General features: G+C 33.3%; 1 pseudogene; it reads right to left on the bottom strand.

The window, feature by feature from the left end:
- Nucleotides 1-13767: 13767 nt before the first annotated feature.
- LOC120068382 (pEARLI1-like lipid transfer protein 1 pseudogene) lies at nucleotides 13768-14367 on the bottom strand (annotated as a pseudogene).
- Between the last annotated feature and the right edge of the window lie 2392 nt (nucleotides 14368-16759).

Raw genomic sequence — 16759 nt, 5'->3', positions numbered from 1 at the left:
TCAAAGACGAACCGGTTAAGTTCAACGGGGGAGCGGTTAGTTCTATAGGATCCGGTTCCAGTTTGAAAGAGTGAAATTCGTGGGCGGCCCTTTTTTGGTCTAATTTGAGGGGAAATTTAGAGTTTACCTCCCCCCGGTTAATTGAAAATGATAAAGTGATTGTTGAGCTTTGTGAGGAGGTTCTTAATGCACGTGTTTGTTTATAGGAGAAATCTTTTGTGGGTCAGTTTGTGGATGCAAAACTCCCGTATTTTGTTATTTGTCACCTTATTTAAAGAATCTGGAGACGTGTAGAGATACCAACTATTACCTTGGTCTTCGTCTTTGCTAAATAAGCATGGGACATTTTTTCCGCTGCACGTGAAGGAACTTTTAAAGTCAAGATGTCAAGGCTACAGTTGTTGATATTGAATTTTGAGAACCTTAGAATGCATAAGGATGAGTCCATTAATTTTCTAATGTCAGACTGTTAGATATTGCAAATGAGTCCTTCACTCTTGGATAAACTTATCCGAAAGGGTATTTGATATAAAAGTTACTACAACTGAGAAAGCTCAAGACATAACCAGGTTGAGAATAGATGAACTATTTGGTTTTTTGCTTACGTTTGAGATGTCTCTACATGGGAAGATCGAGAAGAAAACTAAGGGTATTGCTCTTTAATCCTCTGTTAAGGAAGAGCTTGCTGATCATCAAAGATAGTCAGAAGATTCTCTTGTTGAATCTATATCTTTACTTTCAAAACAGTTTAACCATGTTCTCAAATGGTTTGGCTAGAGGTCTACTACATACAACACCAACAAGCCTGATGACTCTTTCCCCTCCAACCAGATCAGACATTAGAACAACAAGAAGGAAGGCAAAAAGTCTACTCTAGTTGGGTCTCAGAAAAGCATATTAAATATAGACAATGTAGTGGTTATGGTCACATGTAGGTTGAATGCCCTAATTTCCTTAAGAAACAGAGTAAAGGATATGTCTTAACTCTTTCTGATACTGAAACAGAAGATAGCAGTGACTCAGAGAAAGATGCTAAAGCTCTTGTTGGTAACATTTCATTAGACACCTTATCCGTTTCTGAATATGATGTTTATGCAAAAAAGTCTTCTGATGCTACGAACCCTGAAGCATCAAATCCTCCGTATCATGCTCTCTTTCATAAATGATAAAGCCCTTGATATATAAAAAGAAAGAATTGAGTCTCCGATTGCTAATAATCACAGGTTGATGTCTACTATTGAAGAATTTAAGCATGAACTTTCATAGGTTAAATCTAGAAAAAAAACACTATGAGCAAGAATGTGAGAATGTTGAACACTGGAACTAAGACTCTTCAGAAGATCCTAACAGAAGGAAAAGCAATAGGTAATGACTTTGGGATTGATTTTTTAGCAAGTAGTAGTTGGCATAATAAAACATGTAAAGGGAAGCAAAAGATTGAATTTGTTAGAGCTCAAGATCCATAGTCCTATGGTGTTATAGAACACCCCTTCCTCAATCCAATTGAGAAAGATAAGCATGTGCAGAGATGGATTTATCACTATTGTGGCAAAGTGGGTCATAAATGTCCTTTTTACTATCAATTATTGAAAGATCTTCATAGGTATTCTTTTCTCACCTTAGAATTACAAACCTAGACAGAGTACGATAGAAGGTGTAGAAAGAGAATAACACTCAGAAGAGATGCAATGTTGTCTTGATCTCCCTTAGGTCGTATGCCAAAGGTGATTGATACTTTGATAGTGGTAGTCGCATCATATGACTAGTGAAAAGAGCTATTTATCTTATCTCAAATTTTTCAGTTCAAGAAAAGTCACTTTTGGTGATGGTGTAAGGGGTAAGATCATCAAAAAAAGAACTCTGAATTATCCAGTTCTTCCAAAATTGAATGATGTAATTTTGATTGAGGGACTTACTTCCAATCTCTAAGCATCAATCAACTATGTGACCAAGGTCTAAACGTGAGTTTTACCAAGGACATATGTGTTCTTACAGATGATGTCAATGCTCATGTCATGACAGATAGGCACCCGTCTGATAATTGTTATCTGTGGAGTTTTAATAACTCTTTGCAGGTTTGTCTTCTCTCTAGGCAAGATGAAGCTAGCCTATGGTATAAACACCTTGGGCATGTTAGCATGAAGATTATACAGAAGGCTCTTAGCAAGAATGCTATAATTAGTCTCCCCTTTTTACCTATATCAATTGGAATTATTTCAACGGATCGTCAATCAAGAAAACACACTCACACTACTCAGTGTTCTCGAACTTCTTCATATGGACCTTATGAGTCCAATGCAGTCAGAAAGTTTGGGTGGGCAAACAATATGTCTTAATTGTTGTTGATGACTATTCGAGATTTACTTGGGATCATTTTCTTGAAGACAAATCTGACACTTTCCCCGTGTTTCAAACTTTTTGTCTTAAATTACAATGCAAAAAGAAGTTGAATGTTGTTCGAATTCGAAGTAATCATGGTAAGAAGTTTGAAAAGCCTTTACTTCAATTAATCAACATTTATTAACTACAGGTCACTCCATTAAAGGTCGATAGTTGCACTTTTCGCACTATAGATATACTTATGTGTCCATGGATATAACCAATCAACAGTAAGTCAACACTTCACGAATTGCTTGTAACTACAGTTAGGCAAAATTTTTTATTTACCCTACAGTTACATCTAACTCCTTAAGTACCACTGATCTCTCTAATGAACAATTACTCATAGTAAACCTATAAACTAGACATCTATCTGGCCAGTGAGAGGGTGAGATACCTCATTGTTGAAGACCTAGAACTAGTCCTTAAGGGAGCAATTCATCTGCTTACCCTCAAGGCGGGAAAAAATGAATGTCATCTTGTGTAACTGTGTTCCCAGCTTCCCACTCAGACAAATCCTCAAAATGATAGGCTCATTGAGTCGATGAATCTTGCCACTCTCACCCAAGGATTGCCCTCACAAGCAAAAGTTCAAAACTTACCCAGGATTAAGGTTAAGTTACCTATGGTCATCCTAGTGAAATGTAAGTCTCTTCAAGTAACGACATTATAAAAAGAGAGTAATCATTTTACGGTCCGGTGTTATGCAAATTCTTCGTATAGAATATCGCCACTCACGTCTCCACATGAACGATTATGATCAAATCATTTGTAACATTTTACGACCATTGTAACAATTACAAAGTGGGATGGATCAGTGTCACCAGGATAAGGCACCCAACCTTATCCATATTCCATAGACTATTTAAGTTATTACTATATGATCCACTTGTATGTCAACCACATACATATTTAAGTTACATAAAATAACCTTGGATCTTAGTTTATTTGATTGTCTTAATAAAAACTAAATGTTGAATAAAATAACACTTTATTTATTAAATAAATAATTTATGTACAAATAATTTACAAACTACGAAACCCACAAGATTTAGGACATCAACCCCAACAATCACCCACTTTCCTTAAAGCTAGTAGAGTGTACAATTCAAAGCATACACCATAGTAAAGTACACAAAATAATAAAATAGGGCATACACTATACCCAGTAAATTTTATACTTGCCCTAAACAAGATGATGCATGTCTTGTAGACCAAGACTCTCCAGGTGACTCTAAAAAACTTTAGCCGTGAGAACCTTTATATTTGGTTCAACAACATTGTGTTCTGAAGTAATCTTTCGGATGAGATGATATTTGTGCTTAATGTGCTTCCCTCTCTTATGGCTCCTAGGCTTCTTGGAATTTTTCATAGTACCACTATTATCACAATAAAGAGTGATAGGCTTTGATATATCAGGAACAACTTTCAGGTCTGTCAAAAAATTCCTGAGCCATATAACTTCCTTAGCAGGTTCATAAGTAGCTACATATTCTGCTTCCATGGTAGAGTCAGCAATGCAACTTTGTTTTGTGCTTCGCTATACTACAACCCTTCATTATGTGTGAACACTGATCCTGATGTGGATTTTCAGGAATCTCTATTAGTCTAAAAATCAGAGTCAATGTATCCTGTAAGGATAAAATCCTTAGCTTTATACACAAGCATATAGTCCCTCGTTCTCTGAAGATACTTGGGGACGGTATTAACTGCAGTCAAGTGATAAAATCTTGGATTGGATTTATATCTACTGAAAATCCTTAATGTATAGAAAATTTCAAGTCTAGTACATAACATTGCATATATAAAGCTATCAACAGTCGATGCATAGGGAACTCATCTCATTTCCTCAACCTCTTAAGGAGTATTAGAACATTGTTCCTTAGACAATATAATTTCATGCCTAAAAGGTAATAAACGCCTTTTGGAAGTATGCAATGAATATCTGACAAGCATATTGTCAATAAATGATGCCTGAGACAATGCTAGCATTTTTTTCTTACGATCCCTGATGATCTGGATCCCTAGAACAAACTGTACCTCAGCCAAATTTTTTATTCTTTGATCTGGATCCCTAGAACAAACTCCATTTTTTTGTACATAGACTCCATTTCAACATCCATAGCTTTAACCCATTCATTTTTATCCATATCATCCACTGGCAGCATAATGGATCCTCAACATCACCATCTGATATGATAGCTAAGGTTTCTGTTAAACCTATATAGCATGCAATTGGTTTGTAACCCTCCCACTACGTCGAGGAATCCTCAACTCTTGAGGTGGATGTGTTTGACTAGATAAACCAACATAAAAAACTCTTGTTCATGTACTAGCCTTTTTAATAACTCTTGTTGAAGTTTCAGCAGTTTCACTAGAAAGCTCATTTAACACGATTTTACTACACGATTTATGCTCCCCTGATACGACCCTCTTCTAAAAATGTAGCATTTGTCCACACAAATACGTTATTTTCTTTAAGATAATAGAAGTAACCATCTCTCATTTCCTTGGGATAGCCTATAAATAGATATAATTTTGAATATGGTTCCTATTTCTTTGTATTTGCCTTAAGCGCATATGCTGGACAGCCCCAAATCCTGAAATGTCGTAAAGTATCTTTATGAATGTTCCACAATTCCAAAAGTGTTTTAGAAACATTTTTTGATAGAACACTGTTCGAAATATAAACAACAACCATTACTACACATCGCCAAAACAAATCAGGTAATTGAGCATAACTTATCATAGACCAAACCATGTCCAAAAGGGTTCTATTTCTCCTTTCTAATAAACCATTTTGCTGAGGCATACTAATGCTGAGAGTTGGGATATGATTCCATGTTCTATCATATAGTTCTATAATCTTAAATTCATATACTCTCCATCTCGATCTGATGAAATATTTTAATTGTTTTACCTAATGAATTCTCAACTTCAATCTTATACTCTTTGAACTTTCTAGAGCTTCGTACTTATTTTGCATTAGGCAAAGATACCTATATCTTTATTAATCATCTATGAAGAAGATGAAATATTTCTACCCTTCTCTTACCTTAACATATATAGGACCACAGAGGTTTGAATGTACAAGTTTTAAAGGCTCTTTGGCTCTATAACTTAACCCAATACCATAAACCATTTAGGTTATTACTTAAACATTATCCACTTTTATGTCAACAACATATATGTTTAAGTTGCATAAAATAACCTTGGATCTTAGTTTATTAGATTGAGTTACACAACTTTAAATATCAAATAAAATATCTCATTATTTTACTAAATAAATGAATTTAAGCATAGTGGGTGGATTGTGAAAAAAACCTACACATTACATGGGTTTAACTGAAGCTTAAGTCATCATACCAGATGATGACATTGAGGATTTGTTGTCCTTTATATAGGCAATAAATGATGCTGACAAAGATGAGTGGATTAAAGTCATGGTTCAAGAATGGAGTCTATGTACATCAATTCTATCTGAGTTCTTATAAATCAACTTGATGGCGTAAAATCTATAGGATACAAATGGACCTACAAGAGGAAAAGAGGTGTAGATGGTAAGGTACAATCCTTTTAGGCTAGATTAGTGGCAAAGGATCATACCAAGTTTAAGGGAGCGAACTATGAAGAAACTTTCCCATCTGTTGCCATGTTAAAATATATCTGAATACTTTCTCATCTGTTACCATGTTAAAACTATGAAGAAACTTTCTCATCTGTTGCCATGTTAAAACTATGAAGAAACTTTCTCATCTGTTACCATGTTAAAATATATCTGAATACTATGTGATATGCCAAATGGATGTCAAGACTATCTATTTGAATGGTAATCTTAAGGAATGTATCTACATGAAACAACTAGAGGGATTCATAGAACAAAGTCGAGAGGAAAAAGTTTGCAAGCTTAAATAATTCATTTATGGGCTAAAACAGGCATCTAGATCTTGGAATATAAGGTTTGATACTGTAATCAAATCTTATGGCTTTCATCAGAATATTGATGAACCTTCTATCTATAAGAGAATCATCAACAGTTCAGTAGCTTTTTGTTGGGATTGGTGTCCTAATTCTCCTGGTGGTCTTGTAGTTTGTAAACATTTTGTACACATTGTTATTAATAAAATAAATGTTATTTTATTTGCATTTACTCATATCCAATAAACTAAGATCTGTGGTTATTTCATGTAACTTAAGCATGTATGTGAGACATACAAGTGGATCATGTCTTAAGTAATAACCTAAATGGTCTATAGTATAAAGATAAAGGAGGGATACCTTATCCTGGTGACATTACGAATACGGCCTGCTTCGTAGATGTTACAAGTGTTGTAAAGTGCTACAAATGGTCTAATCCTAACCATTCATGTGGAGACATGCAAGTGGGGGTGTCCTATACAAAGAGTTTGTATAAGAACGAACCACGAGATGATTAATCTCTTTATATAACGTCGTTGATAATTGAGACTTACATTTCACTAAAATGACCATAGACGACATGACCTTAATCCTGAATGAGTTGAGAATTCCTACTTATGAGGATGGTCCTTTGATTAGTATGGGTGAGAGTGGCCAGATTGCCAACTCAACAAGCCTACCTTTTAGGGATTCGTCTGATTAAGGAGCTGGGAACTCAGATACACAAGATGGAATTCACTTCTTCCCCGAAGTAGGGGTAAGTAGATAAATTGCTCCCTTGAGGGCTAATTCAGGGTCTTGAATATAGTGACTACACCCTCTCTTTGGAAGAGAGGACTCAATCATAGTAGGACTATCACTTATTATTCATTAAAGAAATCAGTGGTACTTAAGGAATTTGATGTAACTACAGGGGCAAAATGGTAAATTGGCCCAACTATACTTACGAGCAATTTGTGAAGGGTTATCGCATTGTTGATTGGTCATATGGGCACATAAATATATCTGTAGTGCGAAGAGTGTAGATGTTGGTCTTTAATGGAGTGACCAACAGTTAACGGATTGTGGATCTCGTGACTAAAGAGTTTAGTCAGTTATTCACGTACCATTGGAACTTCAAGCTACAAGTCCATAAGATCCCCTTGGTAGCTCAATGAGTTCAAGTTGAGAATCAGATTTTGTGTTGCTTTGAAGTATTCAAATTAACAAGAGAAAATTCAAGTAAATGTGACATAATTAATATGATGTATTAGATACATTAATTGGAGGAATTAATATAAATATGAAATAGAAAAAGAATTATGGTTTATATTCATATGATGAAATATTAAAATTATAGGTTATAAATATAATATGAGAAGTTAGATATCATATTTATTTATAATATATTAATTATATGATAATTAATTCTTTTTCTCTAATAACCATTTTGAGTGGAAGGTTATTGGAAGTTTTATGGTAACCATGAGATAAAAGGAATTTTTTTTCCAAAATTAATAAGTTGATTCATACGAAAAATCTCATGAAAATGGTTATCAAGTAAAAAGTCTTTTTACTAAGCAATAACATTGAGAATATACACGATTGAGCTAAGAGTTGACTATACAATAGTTACTCGTTGATCGTTGCTACAAGATCGAGTAGCAAAGTCTGTACGATAGGCTTCCATTTTCTAAATGATCGAGTACATCGTTTATACGATAGGTAGTCTTCATCTCCAACTTACTCGATCATCTACTCGATTATATACCTTCTGTCTTCCTCAATCTAAGATCATACAGAGCCAATAACTCCTTGATTCTCACACCGAGAATACCAAAGTAACACTTATGGTGGTGTTCCTATTTAGTTCGTGGATCGAGTTGGACTCGATTGGGGTCGAGGCTCATTCAAACGTTCGTGGAGGTGTTGTTCTATTCGTTGCATTCGAGTGCTACTTTGGACGCATTGGAAATTGATAGGGGATACTTGAAGAATATTTCTTCAAAGATATGCATACTTTATCCCTTGTATCCTCTTGTAGCATGCTGTAATTTCTGTTTATGCATAATCTATTCGTTTCTATATAAGACTGTAATTGTTGTGTTCATTCTGAATGGGATTTGGAACAATCCAGTTTCACTGTTCATGGAGATCTCTGTTTAGATTTCCTTCACTTTCATAATGTTGTATGTGGATGATATCCTACTCATAGGAAATGATGTAGGTTTACTGACAGATGTAAAGAAATGGTTAGTCACCCAATTCCAAATGAAAGATTTAGGTGACGGACAGTTTGTTCTAAGGATCCACCATTCCAAGAGGGGTTTATTACCTTGTGTCAGGCATTGTATATTGACAAGATGCTTGTCAAGTTTTCGATGCACCATTCCAAGAGGGGTTTATTACCTTTCAAGAAATTGTACAAGGCCTGACATTTGATATGCAGTAAGGATAGTTAGTAAATATCAGTTCATTCTAAGATATGACCACTGGACCGCAGTTAAGACCATCCTCAAATATCTTAGGAGAATAAGGGACTATATGCTTGTGTATGGGGCTAATGATTTGATCCTTACAAGATACATTGACTCTGATTTTCAAACTGATAGAGATTCTAGGAAATTCACATTAGGATCAGTGTTCACTCTTAATGAAGAGCTATAGTTTGGTGAAGTGTCAAGCAATGTTGTATTGCTGACTCCACCATGGTGGTTGAATATTTATTTGTGAAGCTTCTAAAGAAGACGTTTTGTTTAGGAAATTTTTGATGGATTTGGAAGTTGTTCCAAATATGACTTTTCAAATCAAACTTTATTATGATAATAGTGGTGTCATGGCAAACTCCAAAAATCCTCGAAGCCATAAACACGAGAAGCATATTGAAAGGATATCATTTGATATGGGAGATTATGCAACAAGATTGTCACGAGGGTAGTTTCGGAGCACAAAATTGTCAAACCATATTTACAAAGGCTCTCACAGTTAAAGTGGTTGAGGGTCATTTAGAAAGTCTAGATATGCAAGATACACACCATAGTGTCTAGGGAAAGTGGAAGATATTATTAGGTATAGTATATGCCGTAGTTTATTTTATCAGTGTACACTGCTGACATGTAAATTATAGCAAACAATATTCCAGGTTTTTTTTTTTAAATTTGGACGTGAAAATTATTTCAATTATAAAAGGTTGGGTTAAAAAAATGGGTTTAAAAGTTTTTTCGGATCTTTACTTAAATTGATTGAAAATTTAAAATGGTTTTCTGGTAGTCATAAATATTTCATTTATATTTCAAATAAAAGCTAATACTTTCTAATTAGTCAGAATCACTACTACAAAGACCACATTACTTGACACTTGGAATTTTTGAGTACTTGACGTTTTTATCAAAAAAAAGTCAAATAACATGTAGATTTGATGAAAAACATCAAGAATAATGAAAAAAGCGAAGGTTGACAAAAATTTTCGGATTTTTTTCATCTCGTTTTTACTTGACGCTTTATAAACGTCAAGTAATCTGTGGTTTAATTGTTTAGGGTTTTATATATTAAAGAGATGAAAAATAGGGGGAGGCACCCCCAAACCCACAAATCACCCCAAAACCCCAAAACCACAGCAAATGCACGTCCCTCTCTTGCCAGTCGAAGAACACCGCGCCTCTGCTCATTCCAGCCGTCGGAAGAAGAAGAAGAAGAAGAAGAAGAAAAAGAAAAAGAAAAAGAATAAGTAGATGGGATGTTGATTAAGGTGGTGTTGATTTTCTTGGAAGAATATTAAGTAGCAAACTAATCTTAGGTGAGTTATCCCTTTCAAATTTCATCTCTTAATTGAAGAAATTAGTATAGTTGGACTAGGTATGATTTAAATTGAAAAGAAAACTGAAAAAACAAAGTAGCTACATGAAATTAGTGATATTTACTTTGGTGGGCTAAAGGAAAATGAAAAAGTTTGTGAGGAGCTGGAGAATGCTATCCACATAATTTGGAATTGCAGTCTGCCTTTGCCAAGAGTATGTTTAGCCTATTTTTTTAGTGTAGTTTACTCATATTCTACTTTTAGCAAATGTCATTATTTTAAACGTATTTTTGTTGACTACATTGTGTTGTCGTTGATACTGTTGTTGAACGTAACTTGGTCTCTACTTTTCTACTGTCTGCATTTCCAGAGATTATCTTCATTAAAGCAGGTAAAATCTTATAGCGTGAGAAGGGTAAATGCGAAACAAAGAGAGAACATTTTGAGTTTTTTATTTTTTTATTTTTGCTCCAACTTTTGTGAGTTGAGCTTTGAGTTTTGGTTTGGTTCGGGATTTGTAAGTGCAAATGAGTTGTCCAAAATAATGGCATTCTTCTACTATGGAGTAGCTAAGCCACCATGTTTAAATGACATTTGGGATTATCAGGAGACGATCCCATCAAATTCTATTGGGGATTATCAGAAGAAAAAGAAGAAGAGGAAAAAGAAGAAGAAGATAGGATGTTGCTTAAGGTGGTGTTGATTTTCTTGGAAGAATATTTAGTAGCAAACTAATCTTAAGTGAGTTTTTCCCTTTAAATTTCATCTCTTAATCTAAGAAATAGGTATAAGTTAAAGTGGGTATGATTCAAATTAAAAGAAAACTAAAAGAACAACGTAGGAGTTTTTCCCTTTAAATTTCATCTCTTAATCTAAGAAATAGGTATAAGTTAGAGTGGGTATGATTCAAATTAAAAGAAAACTAAAAGAACAACGTAGCTACATGAATTTTCATCTTTTTTTTTTTTTATATAAACTTGTTACCTCTTTTAGTTTGTAGCTTGAATAACCCCACTTTTGGTTTGAAACTCCCAAATTCTAGTATATCTAATGTCTTAGTATAGTTTTAAATTGAATTGAGTTTCAAATTTATGGAAATATAGGTTAGCAAAGAGTTAAAAGGATTGGAATAAGTCAGGTGATTGAAGTGACTTGTCTTGATTAGATCAATTATATCATTTTTTAGTTGGATCTAGTTGATCTTCCATTGAGACTTTACATATCAGGAGGGACTTGAATGAGATGAAAACAATGAGTGGGAATGTTGGCTAGATAATGTTTGAAGATTGGGGGAATGCCTTGGACAAGCTCAGAGTAGAACAAGGCAAGGCCAAGGACATGATTGAGAGTTGTGAGAGAAGCAATGTCCTTGAGCAATATCCTTGAAGTCTATTCTTAAGTACACTGAAAAGATGATGGTTGATGGGACTAGTATTTCCTTCCAACTACATGTTGAGCTCTTTGGTTTTGGTCAAAAGAGTTATGTTCTGTGAGAATATGTGATCGAATTTTCTAGCATGCAAAAAGTGAAGACTTTATCAATGTTGGCTTATATCGCGTAAGTAAATGTTATTTGTTTATGATACATTTTCACTTTATTAATTAGTAATAAGTTAATGTGCTCGATCTATTATTGTAGGTACTTACACTCGTTCATTGTTGATTCAAATAAAGGGTTGAAGTACATTTTTGTAGATCCATCTCTTATATCCGCGGGCCAAACTACTCTAGAAGTTAAAGCTCAGAATCTTTATAGTAGATTAATGGCTTCCGAATAAGTTCAATTAGTTATTGCTCCTTATAATCCTGGGTAAGTAGAATTTTACTCAATTGTACAAACTTGGAGTTCTCAGAGGCATTCATTGTTCTACCTTATTTCTTGGATGACTTGAAAGCAAAATCACTTCTTCTTTTTCTTTTTTTCCTATTTTTTTCAATGTAGAATTATGTTGGGATCATTGAACTTGTATACCAAATAATGGAATATGAAAAAATTAGGTTTTGCATGTTTGTCTATGATGGAGTAAAAAATATTTTGTACTTTTAGCCCAAGAAAATGTTAATGTAATGAGCTACCTTCATGTTCCATACTAATTAGTTCTGTATTTTATTTAGTGATCATTGGTCACTAATTGTTATTAATGCTATGATGACGTGGTGTACTATCTTGACTCATTGAGAACAATTTCGTGAGAAGATATCAAATACATAACAAATATGTAAGCTAACTTTGCATGGATTTTTTTTTTCTTTTTTGTGTGTGGGTAATGTTTATTTCATTTTGAATATTATTCTATACTCTTTGGAAAATGTAGGGCAATTGCGATTTCTCAGTCTCAAAAGAATTTGCAAAAGACCCAAAAAACCACATTCTGGAAAGCAATAAAGGCAAGTATAAGAGCATTAAAAAAAGTAATAGAATGGTGTATATTTAGTGCATCTATATGTTAAGTATTAATTATTAGTTTTGCATTGTAGTGTCCTTTACAAGTGGGAACTGTCGAATGTGGGAATTATGTTATGAGATATATGCGAGAAATCATGACTAAAGAGAAGAATATAATCACAGATGCGACATGTTTTTAAACTATATATATATATATATATATATTGTACCATTATAAATAGTGTAAATAATTTATATTTGACTTTTTATGTTTTATAGATTGATACGAGGAGCTCGTACTCACAACTTGAATTGGATGAAGTACGCGTGGAATGGGCTGAATATTAAGGGCGCTATATCTGATGGACTTCCTGTCAATTTTGTGTATGTGTCTACATGGCAATGCACAAAACTTTTTTTTTGTAAATGTTTTGTTCATAGCCATTATATGTTATATACTTCAAAGAAATATGTGGTGGGAGATATAATTTTAGTCTTGTGATTTTTGGAATATATGTATGGATTCGTCTTGTAATTTTGAAATTATCATATATTGGGGCGGGTTGATAGAGTATATATTATTGTAAATTTTGGAATCATCATATACATGAAAGATAATAGAAGAATGGAATCGTTAAGTCACGTTGGATATATGGACTGATATGTAGACCTGAAATATGTGCAAATGTTTACTTTAGTTAATGAAATTGTCTTATTGGAACACATATAATGCACGAAACGAGAAATGGGAATTAAACTCGAATGTTTAATTTGAAAAGAAAAGCATAGATTACATTGGAAATGTGTCTAGAATTAAATAACTTGTGTATTATTTTGTGTCAAGATAAAAATATATTTGACAAATAAAAAATGTCAAGAGTAATCACACATGATATGTAATAAATATCAAGAATTAACCAACTGGACATGTCATCAGTGTCAAGTGTATTATCTTTCTTGATACGGAAATTATATCAAGAAATATTTTTCTTGACTTTTTTCAAAATCAAGTTATTACGTTATACTAGACAGACGAATACTCGACACTTTTATAAGCTTCATATATACCCTTTACTTTACATTGTAATCCAATCTCTTAGTAGTTAATGAGCATAGCTTAACTGACATAGTACTTTTTGATACTCTTATCCACATATTGTCAAAGAAAATAAAAATTTTCTAATTACAATTCCTTTTTGTTTCCATTACAGTTTATGTAAACAACATCAATGAAAATAAGTGAAAAAAAATGTCGATATACCCCTTAATCAAATGATCAAGCTTTTGGAAGAAGTACTTATACAAAATATTGAGGAAGAATTATATGGAAATAATAATATAGAAATGATATATCAAATTCTTGATGTTCTAACATTTTTTACTCATCGATAAAATCAGCAATTGGTGAACTTATTGACCAAACTCAAAAGGAAATGACCACAGGAAAGCAAACAAGCAAGATAAAATTGGAACACTATTCAAAAACATTGAAATGGTTACTGAAGGAAAAGAGGGTAAATTTAGCATTCGAAGCCCTTTGCAATATTCCTATTGCAGCCATTGAGAATCAGGGAGAGGTCGACGGGGATGTTGAGTCTCACTCCCAACACATTGGCTCTAAGAGAAGTGCATAGGCACACAGCAGCATCAAGATCAGCAAGCCCTTGGATCAGAGGGCAGCAAGAAGTCTTGCCGATCTGAACATCGACAACACCGCCGAGCAATTTCGCACAAACACCGAGCTTAAGAGCATCTATTGGGCACTTTCGGTCATCTTGAGCGGAGACGAAGGAGAAGAAAAGGAGATTGAGAGCGAGGAGATATGAGAGAGAGACGGTAGCTTTGGAAGCCATAGTTTGATGTCTTGAAACTCAATGGAAACCAAAAACTAATTATTCTTGAGTGAGGACTAGCTTGGTGTGGGAGAATTGGAGATGGGGTTTTAGGGTATTTATAGGGTTTAGTTGTTGAAGATGAATGTGGCCTACAAGGATAACCAAACTTATAATAAAATTAAATATTGTTAAAAAAAAACATTAATAATGACAACTCCATCTTCTATTGTGATGATTTTAGCTGGCAGATATTTAAAAAGCTCAGAAGTTTATGTTGACTTAATTAATTTTGAAAATTTGTAAGATGGGGACTCGTATAATTATTTGTCAAGTTTCCATCCCTCAATCTTTGGGTGCAAATATAATTTGAAATTTAAGGTCGACTTGATCCCTTTTTTTTTTTTTTCAGATACGGATTAAAAAGAAAACGCGTTCTTGTTTTTCTAGTTAGATTCTTAGATTTGTAGGCTTTTGAGTTCAAATAATTAAAATACCTAGCTAGGCTTTTGAGTTAATTTCCCTAATTGCAACTCGATCATAAGTCCATCCGATTAATTTCTATATCATCTACCCTTAATCAACTCGCCTAGAAAAGCTATATATATATGAGAGTTTGGATTATCCAATTAGTGAATTTAATTACATGGGATGCATCCTAATTAGTTGACTAACCGTATTAAGATTAAGAAATTTGCTAATATGAATTTTTAATAAGAAACATGCAATTAGCCATTCAATATAATTCTTCCGTGGGTTAATTAACCAATGTTCGTTGATATCAATTCATAATGTACAAGCTAATTTTACAACGTACAAGCTAATTTTACATATTGCTACTTGTGGATTAATAAACAATTGAATGTCATATATTGAAAATTAAGCATTACCTGATGATCATACATCTTCAAGTAGAGATACAATCATAATCATTCATAATCAGAGAAATAATTGAAAGAGAATATAAGGAATTGATATAAGACAATCTAAACCTAACAAGTGCACAAAAAATGAGGAAAACTACTCTACACCTAAGCTAGAACGAATATCTTAGCCCAGTATTCTTCATGATGGCCATCGAGGAATCATTTGAGTACATCCAAGAATCAAAAAATGTAAGAAAATAGAGAGGACAACACTGAAAACTGGTTGGAATTTAGAGATAAAAAACCCTCGGCGACTAAAGTCTTTTTATAGTAGTACAACGGCGGGGCACTAGGTTGCAGCGTCGCAACACTGTTTGCTTTGCAAGAATTTGGCCTTCTGGAGAAAAAAATTGGGGCATGGTGTATAATAGCACCGCTGCACCATGGCTTCAAGGGCAAATTGATCATTTCACCTCTTCTTTCCCAATTAATTCATTTGAGTTATGTTTTGGTTTGTTTTAGCTCCATTTTGTCATTAACACACTGCTCTACCTCTTAGGTACTCAAAACCTATAAAATCATCAAATAAACACATAAAATCTAGGAACAACTTTGAATTAAGCGGAGCAAGATAACACTTTTTTGTACTATCAATCAGATATGTAGTTTATGACCACGAGCTAAAGATTTTGAGTTCATATACAACTTTTATTATTGTGATTTTGTGTGTGATATGAGTTCCTTGAACTAGTTTCTAAGAGATCAATTACTATGATTTTGAATAATATGCTGCTAGATCGCTTGGGTATGATGAAGGTGCTAAGAATATGTCGACTTAGTTCAGATATCCCAATCCACCTATTGACCCCACATTTATCTAATATTCTATTAAATAAAAGTTTTTAAGGGAAGGTTTGGAGCAAGGACTTAGTTATTATAGTTCTAAGTTATTATAGTTTGGTTAGAATAATTTGTATTTGTGGTTTAGATTATTTTAGTTTGGAGTATTAGAGTATGCGTTTGAGGTGTAAACGATTTTAATTTAAGAACGAAATATTAAACATTGTAACAAATAATAAAAAAATGATAAATGTAAATGACGGTTTTGAAATAGTATTGATTGTAGCCAATTGAGAGTTTTGAAATAGTAAAAAGGCGGTTATTATAGTCTTAGGATAGTTTTTGTCCCAAACGCTTCTTAAGATTATGATACATATAATTTGGTTAGTAAATTGAGAACATAAATTTATAACAGAGAATTTAGCGGGAAGAAATCAATTTTTATTTTATATATGTTGTTCACTATTTTGGAACATATGTTTGATAATAGATTTAAAAATGGTTATCCAAATTTAAACAAACATTCAAATGTGTTGGATAATTTTTTTTTTCAAACTATAAAAATAGTTTTTTCTCAAAAAAAAAAAAGAGAAAAGAAAAAAAAAAAACTATTTGGACAAAATATGAAATTCTTCCAAAATACAAGCAAGATATTTGTCTTTTTTATCGTTGATTTATATCTTTGAAGAGAAGGTCAATTTCTTTCAAATCATATATAACTCCAACAAAATAGTTATGGCACAAGTGTTGAACCAAAGTATAT

This window comes from Benincasa hispida, chromosome 12 (genome assembly GCF_027475165.1).
Source record: "Benincasa hispida cultivar pf3 chromosome 12, pf3_genome.v1.1, whole genome shotgun sequence".
NCBI lineage: Eukaryota > Viridiplantae > Streptophyta > Magnoliopsida > Cucurbitales > Cucurbitaceae > Benincasa > Benincasa hispida.
This window is presented reverse-complemented; position numbering and strand designations above follow the sequence as displayed.